The 7,937-nt window shown below is 41.7% G+C and overlaps 1 pseudogene; it reads left to right on the top strand.

Moving 5' to 3' along the window:
- The first annotated feature begins 5,024 nt into the window (after positions 1–5,024).
- Positions 5,025–5,138, top strand: LOC145714814 (U4 spliceosomal RNA; annotated as a pseudogene).
- The last annotated feature ends 2,799 nt before the right edge of the window (positions 5,139–7,937 follow it).

Consider the following 7,937-nt stretch of genomic DNA (forward strand, 5'->3'; position numbering starts at 1 on the left):
CTTTACCTCTTGCGGTGGTCAGTTTCAGCATGGTCATGTGATACACTCCTGGGCCAATGAGAGAAGTTTGCACGGTGAGGGAAATTGTAGGAGGGGGGAGCATTTCTCTAAGAGAAGGTTCCCCTGCCTCAGGAAGGGATCGCTCTGGCATAAAGTCTCGTCTTCCTCTCTGGGATTTATTGTCTGTGCTGGAACGTGGCTAAGCGCGGCAGCCCGCCATGATACTCTTACAAGGGCAGAGAGATAGGGGTGGGCTCGCTCACTCGACTCCTTGATACATTTTTCAGCGGCCGACTCACCGAATTAACCATCCCTGCCGCTTTAACTCCAAGGTTCTTGCTATGCACTCTGATAAACCCTGTCCTGGGCATACCGTTTCTACATTTGTAGGAACTTAAGTTACTGGCACCTAGCATGATATACACTGCTATTTTTGGCTATATTGGTGAGACGGAAGTCCCACAGTGAGAATGCATTTTTACCTGGACAGTAAGGCATAAATGATGGTGCATTTGAGATAGTACTTCACATGTATTCAGGAATAAATAGGCTTTGGGGATGAACAGTAAACCTAATGATCATTTATGATATGGTTTAAATTGGAAGCTCTGTTACCAACGAACTTTAAGTGAATTTCTAGAACAATCCATTTATAAATTAGGAACAACCTACGGCCTTAACAGCTAGACACTTAAAACTTTTTAGTCTTGAGTAATATGCAGGCCAACATTCTAACAATCTGTTTTGTGGTTAAACAATATTCTGATAAAAAGTTGTGACCCTTTTACAAAAGTTGAAATGCTTCTTCTTTTTTCTAAAGATTTTATGTTTAGTCTCTACACCCAACGTGGGACTCGAACCCACAACCCCGAGATCAAGTCGCATGCTCCACCGACTGAACCAGCCAGGCGCCCAAAGGTTGCAGTGCTTCTTAATCCCTAATCTGTGTTGATGCTTCTCTCAAGTCAAGTGGAGATGACCTTTGCTTCTTGGCTCCTACCTCTGCTTTTCCAAATGATACACGGATGTAGTTCCAAGGTGAAAACAAGCTTCCTACATTGTAGTTCCATTATGAAGAAAGGGTTCCAGAATAATACCAGCAGTGCCCTCCAGCTGAAGACCACCGGGAACACACTCGTTCAGCTTGAGTGGAACAAGGTGGGTTTATCATGCGCTGCGGCCAGGGAGAATGTATACCTTGCGGAGCTGTGAGGCGTCTCCCTCGGTGAGGAGGTTAGAAAGGGCTTAGTAGAGAATTGGGGCTTGTGTTAGGTTATTTGGGGAGGAGGTAAGGAACTGGGGCTTGGCTTTGCATTGGATGCAGCCAACAAGAAGGGATTTTTCTGGTTGGATATTTGAGGACATCTTACCTAGGAGGACACCAGAGTAATGCTGAGGCTGTAACGGGCAAGGAAGCAGCAGCCGCTCATTGGCTGGGAGAAGGGCTGTTTCCTTGTTTGTGGTTTGGACAATGTTTGTGTTTTGTCCGTGTTCAGGCAGGATTATAGAGTGGGTCACCTACTGGCCGCGGTCACTAAGGTGGGCTTGTCTAATACTCTGTGACATCGTTTATGGTGAGTAGGAAAACAGCCAGAAGCAGCTGGGAAGGCCTGGCTAGCTTATGGGTGCCAGAGGCTGCTTTTTTCTTCTTCTTTTTTTTTTTGTCAGTAGTTAAGATTTGAGTGTTTTTGTTGTGCTAGGCATTGTGCAAAGTAGTTTACATATTCAGATTGAATCACCCCCATCTTATGAGGTGGCATTATGATCATTCTTATTTAACAGATGTACAAACTGGCACCGGCATTGCTAACCAATTTTTCCAAGGTTGGGGTGTGAGTTCAGACTGATGTCAGAGCCCATGATGTCTTAACCACTCAGGTCTACAAAACCATAAGGCTGTGCCTAGGCATTAAGACTCAAGTCAAGGTCACTTTGTAAGTAGCAAGGATATACAAGGTGCCTTGCCTGAACTAGAAGCCAAGCACAAATCTGAAACAAATTATAGCAGCACATCTATATTGTGAATCCATTTAAAATCATGTTGTAAAATGATACTTATTGACATGGAAAAACTGCTAATGATACATTAGCAACAAAAGGCATTACAAAACACAATTTGGATTTCTGCTCACCTGAGGAACTTTTTATTTTTTAATGTTTATTTATTTTTGAGAGAGAGAGAGCTCATGTGTTTGCGTGGGGAGGGGCAAAGAGAGAGAGAGAGAGAGGGAGGGAGAGAGAGAATCCCAAGCAGGCTCCGCGCTGTTAATGCAGAGCCTGATGATGAGTTCAAAACCATGAACTGTGAGATCATGACCTAAGCTGAAATCGAGAGCCAAACGCTTAACCAACTGAGCCATCCAGGCACCTGAGGAATTTGAACTCATTGCACAGGCTAAGCCTAGCATTTTGAGGGGTAAACCGAGGCAGATGCTCATCAGACTTTCCTGTTGTGTGATCAAGAATATTGATGGCCAACACCCAGCATGGAATTGGGTTCTCAGGAATCCAGAACTGTGGGACATGGCTATTTAACATTCCTTCTGGACATTTTACATTTATATACATCCATTGGCAAGTTTGAGTAAAGTCACTGTTGGCATTAGGTTTGTCCCTAGTGATAAATCCAAAAAATAACTTTTGTTTCTCAACCAAAATTAATATTAAATGCTCAAGGCTGAGGCTTACTCCTTGTAACAGAACCAAATAATAACTATTTATGAAGTGGCTACATGCCAGGTTTTTCATTCATCATTTTATTTATTGCCACAAACAAGCCTCTGATGTAACTACTATTATCTCCACTTAAAAACAAAACTAAGGCACAGGGACAGTGAAGGACTTGTCCAAGGAGACACGTCAATGATTGCGTCATTCTGATCGCAGTTCCCATGTCCTGCTACTTTCTCAGTTTACTTGTTAACATTCCAGCAAGTTTTACAAGCTTCAAAAAAGGCATGCACAAATCTAAAAGGGTTTCAAATGTCCGTCTTTACACTACCATGTCATCTATGCTCTCTGCACCTGTGATATATCAAATGCACACTTGCACAGAATATCGTTTGCATGAGAAAAGGACACGGAGCTTACAGTCAGAGAATCGTTTCAGTCTTCATGATATTGAGAGTCAGATCAGCTACAATGGCCAGATTCAGAGTCTCCTTAGAGGGGCGCCTAGGAGGCTCATTTGGTTGAGTGTCCAAGTCTTGATTTCGACTCAGGTCATGGGATCAAGCCCTGCATTGGGCTCATGCTGGGCGTGGAGTCTGCTCAAGATTCTCTCTCCCTCTTTCTATGCCCTTCTCCCCCACTGGAGCGCGCTCTCTCTCTCTCTCTCTCTCAAATAAATTTTAAAAAGTAAAATAAATAAATAAAAAGTCTCCTTAGAGTTGGAATTCCAGAGAAATTTATAGAAAATAGTTTTATACAAGGTCCAAAATACCAAATCAGTGTTTAAAAAAATTGACTTACATAATAGAGTCCACATGCCAAGGCCTCTGGAATATTAAAGCCTAATTGAAGTTTGGTGCAGTAATTTTAAAGGGAGCACTGAATGTCTAATTCATCTCAAATTTGCTTTACTTAAGACTCAGATGACATTTCGGTGTAAAACACATTCTAGGCTAGTTTTACATAAAAATGACTTTGTAATGTGAGTAATAAAACTAATTGTATATTTTGAATTACTGGTGAACCTTGACTGGGAAACAAAATTCACATAAGCTGTACATTTTGCTGTTAACTGTATTATGAAATGTATTAGTTTCTTAATCACTTAAGTGTTCCCATTCCAGTAAGTGAATCTTGCAAACAGTGTTGTTTGGTTTTATCATGTTTGGAAAATGGCTTTTTGGTCTCTATAATTAATTTTTTGTTTTTGAAGAAGGCCCGGTAAAGAGAATTGAGCTACAGTAAATGTTCATTAGTTTTCAGTTCTCCCAGGAATCATGGTTAGAGGTATACTTCCTCTTTACTCAAATCTGTAATTAATGTTTATAAGATGTCATGCTGATGTTATTTTTGAAAAACAGAATCTTGTGAAGAGAATACCATATGAGTATGTGATTAATGGATCATGAAAAAATTAGCTTGTTCACCAAATTAAAAGTTACTGGTTTAGATTACTCTTTATTAAACTTGTCTTGCATGTAGTAAAATCTAGACTAAACTTGGCAAGTTTGGGTTCAAAAGTAACTGAAAATGATTTTCATATCTCATTTTTTAGAGGTTGACATTTACTACAAATGCGATATTTTAGGGATGCTCAGGGACATTGAGGCTTCCACCCCCAATCTTACTCTGCCTATGCGCACAATAGTCCCCAATGAGAATTAACATTCAGAAGGATGATTCTGAGGTATTGCCACAGCTTGTTTCATGCCACCCAAAAGATTAGATTTTCAACATCACTGTTGTGTGGATTGTATGGTAATGACTGGATTGTATGGTAATGATTTTCTTTGATAGGCCTCAAAAGAGTTGCCATGTTCTTTATTGTGGTGGCAAATCTCTCTGGCCCAGGCCTGGCCCAGTGAAATATCGTGTCTCCCCACCAAACAGAATCATTCCTTGTTCTTGCTACCTGAACATGGGGAGAAAGCAACCTGAGTGGAAAGGAAGCAGCCAAAACCTGACTGGGGTGACATCTCTCCCACCCCATGGAGAGGATGATGTACAATAACAATGTGTGAAACTAACTTATAAAGAGAAGCAGAAACAAGTTGAAATCCCAATGGGTAAAGCGTCTTGGTAGTGGGGTTCCCTGATTTTTCAGATTCTGTGGCTTTTGCTTAGGTTCATTGAGCTACCTGGCTATCAAGGGCAATAGTTCTTTTTTCTCGAAGTTGGTTTCAGATGGGTTTTTGCCGCTTGCAACCAGGAGTCCTAATGAATGTAATAGTCAACATACTGAATACCTGCTGACAGGGCCACTATTTTTGTATGTAGCAAAAGCAGGAACGTGAGCCAAATTATTTTGGACGTTTGAAATACGTTTGTTATACGTTTGAAATGTAGAGGATTGTAGCTTTGTACAGGGGCAGGATCGTAGTCAATGAGGTTTATCTGAACTGTGATTATTGCTAATTGAAAACTTTTCCCGATATCCCACTGTGACGATGTGAAATATAAAAGATTGTACCAAAGGTTGTACTGGCGTGGTGCAAGGTTGTCCACAAACAAGCCTTATACCAGATTTAATTTTTCATTGTATGGGTGTGCAATTAAAGTTTAATAGCAAATAATTATTACGTATAATGATAAATCGCATCCCCGGTTTGCACATGGTTTTCTGAGCGTGGCACGCACAAGCCTGGCTTGTGCATACGGTCTCATGAATGTTGGTTTGTTGCATGAAGAGGCTAGAGAGGATGGAGAAAGACCAGTTCTCATATAGGAACAGAAAGAGGTGAAAATGTTAAATTCTTCTGCTTTTCTTTACTCAGCACTTGGTTTCCGTTGGAGGAAAATAGTGTATCTGATTCTCAATCAGATTCTCAATCACTAGCACCCAGCCAGGAAAGGTTGTAATTAAACCTGAGGAGTTTGCACAGACAAGATAAGATTTACTTAGGGTCTATATAAACATGTGGCTGGAAAGAGGTTGGGTTCTAATTTAAGGGATTGTAAGACCTGCAGCCCTAATTCTTTTTTAAAAAATATCTTATTTTTAACTAATCTCCACACCGAATGTGGGGCTTGAACCCATAACCCCGAGATCAAGAGTCACACGCTCCTCCGACTGAGCCACCCAGGTGTGCCACGCACCTTTATTTTTATTTTTAGAGGGAGAGTGCGAGTGCGAGGCGGGGAGAGGGGCAGAGTTGGAGAGAGAGATGATCTTAAGCAGGCTCCATGCTTAGCACGGAGTCCTACGCAGGGCTTGATCTCACGACCTTGGAATCATGACCTGAGTGGAAATCGAGTTGGATGCTCAACCGACTGAGCCACCCAGGCACTGCAGCAATCCTAATTCTTACTGGTAGTACTCCCCCAGAGTCCCATCTCAATCCCACTGAGGGGGCCAGCTGTAACCTGCAAAATCAGGAATCCCACACCTTTGTCTCTACTCCAGACACTCTGCTCACAGTGTCAGACCCTGGTCTTCAAACTACCTGCTTGTCTTGTACCCATGGAATACCCAAAATATCTCAAATGCAGTGAGTCCAAAATGAAACTCATCACCTTTCTCCCTAAACTTGCTGCTGTGTCTCAGTAAATTTCAGTGGCTAAATCATTATACATTCTATCGTTCATGTCATATGTCTGGATAACACCTATTCACTTTTCTTCCTCACTTTCACCATTCAATCAGTTCTTCCTAAACAACTCTAAAAATTTGTGGTCATCCTTCACACCCCCTTTCTCTCTGCCCTCTCACTGATCCTGCACCAAGTTCTGTCACCTAAACACTTGTCCAACTTACTTTATTTTTTTCCATCTCTGCTATTGCCACAGTGGTCTGAGCCACTGCTACCCTTCTCCTGGATCAGCATGGTAACCTCGTAACCGGATGCCTTGCTTCTAGTCTGGACTCTGTACAGTCTTTTCTCCATGGTGCAGATGAGATGGGTGTTTAATATGTAAATCTGCCATGATACTCCATTGTTTTTGATCTCTCAGGGGCTTCCCTTTGCTCTTAGAAAAAAATGACATGGTTCACAAGACTCTGTGTAGTCTGGATATGGTCTTTCTCATGGTACTCTACTCCTTTCTTACATTATGTATGCTGTTCTTGTCCCTGTTCCTTTAACATCCTAGCCACAATGTTCTTTAGTCACCCTTGTTTTTTTTTTATCGAAGTGTAAATAACATACAGTGCTGTATTAGTTTTAGGTATACAATGTAATGATTCAACAATTCCGTACATTACTTGATAAGGGGTTAATATCCAGAATATGCAAGGAACGTACACAGCTCAGCACCAGGGAAAAAATACAATTGAAAATGTGCAGAGGACGGGGCACCTGGGTGGCTCAGTTGGTCGAGCATCTGACTCTTGATTTCAGCTCAAGTCATGATCCCAGGGTCATGGGATCAAGCCCCGCATTGGGCTCTGCACTGAGTGTGGAGCCTGCTTAAAATTCTGCCTTACTCTACCTCTCTCCTCTGCCCTGCCCCTCTCCCCTGCTCGTGCTCTCGCGCTCTCTCTTTCTGTCACAAAACAAAGCAAAACGTAATGAGGTATCACCTCACACCCGTCAGAATGGCTAATATCAACAACATAAGAAACGTGTTGGCGAGAATGTGGAGACAAAGGCACCCTGATGCACTGTTGGTGGAAATGCAAACTGGTGCAGCCGCCGTGGAAGACACCATGGAGGTTCCTGAAACAATTAAAGCTAGAACTACCATATGATCCATTGATTCCACTACTGAGGATCCCCCCCCCCCTCCCCCCCCCCCCCCCCGCAAATGAAAACATTAATTCCTTCACCCCTTTGCCTGGTTGCCAGGTTGGTCTTCCCAGAGCTCAGGAGTAGGCTCAGGTGCTCATTATATGTCCACTGGTCCCTTCGTTTTATCTTAGTGTTCATCTGAGATTATCATTATACATTCATTTGTATAGTGATTTGTCTCTCACTAAACTGTACCTTCTTTTTTTTTTTTTAAATTGTACCTTTATGAGATGCAGGTCTTTTCTTTTACAGCGTATTCCTAGAGCCTTCCAGTTTTCCACTCACTTGACATAATGGTGATTCAGTATATTTGAAATAGGACTATTAATGCTTTACAGGATGTGTAATAGGCATTAAGTAGGCTTGGGGGACCAATGGGTAAACCTGATAAGCATCATTTATAATATAGTTTCATTTAGAAAATATTGTTTAAGAACCACCAAACTGTAAATGAGTTTCTGAGACCTCCCAGTAAAAAAATTAGAAACTCTTAAATTATAGCTAGTCAATACACCTGTTATTAACTTTTGTCTTAGTAAT

The sequence above is a fragment of the Panthera onca genome, chromosome X, assembly GCF_046562875.1.
Source record: "Panthera onca isolate mPanOnc1 chromosome X, mPanOnc1 haplotype 2, whole genome shotgun sequence".
NCBI classification, from domain to species: domain Eukaryota; kingdom Metazoa; phylum Chordata; class Mammalia; order Carnivora; family Felidae; genus Panthera; species Panthera onca.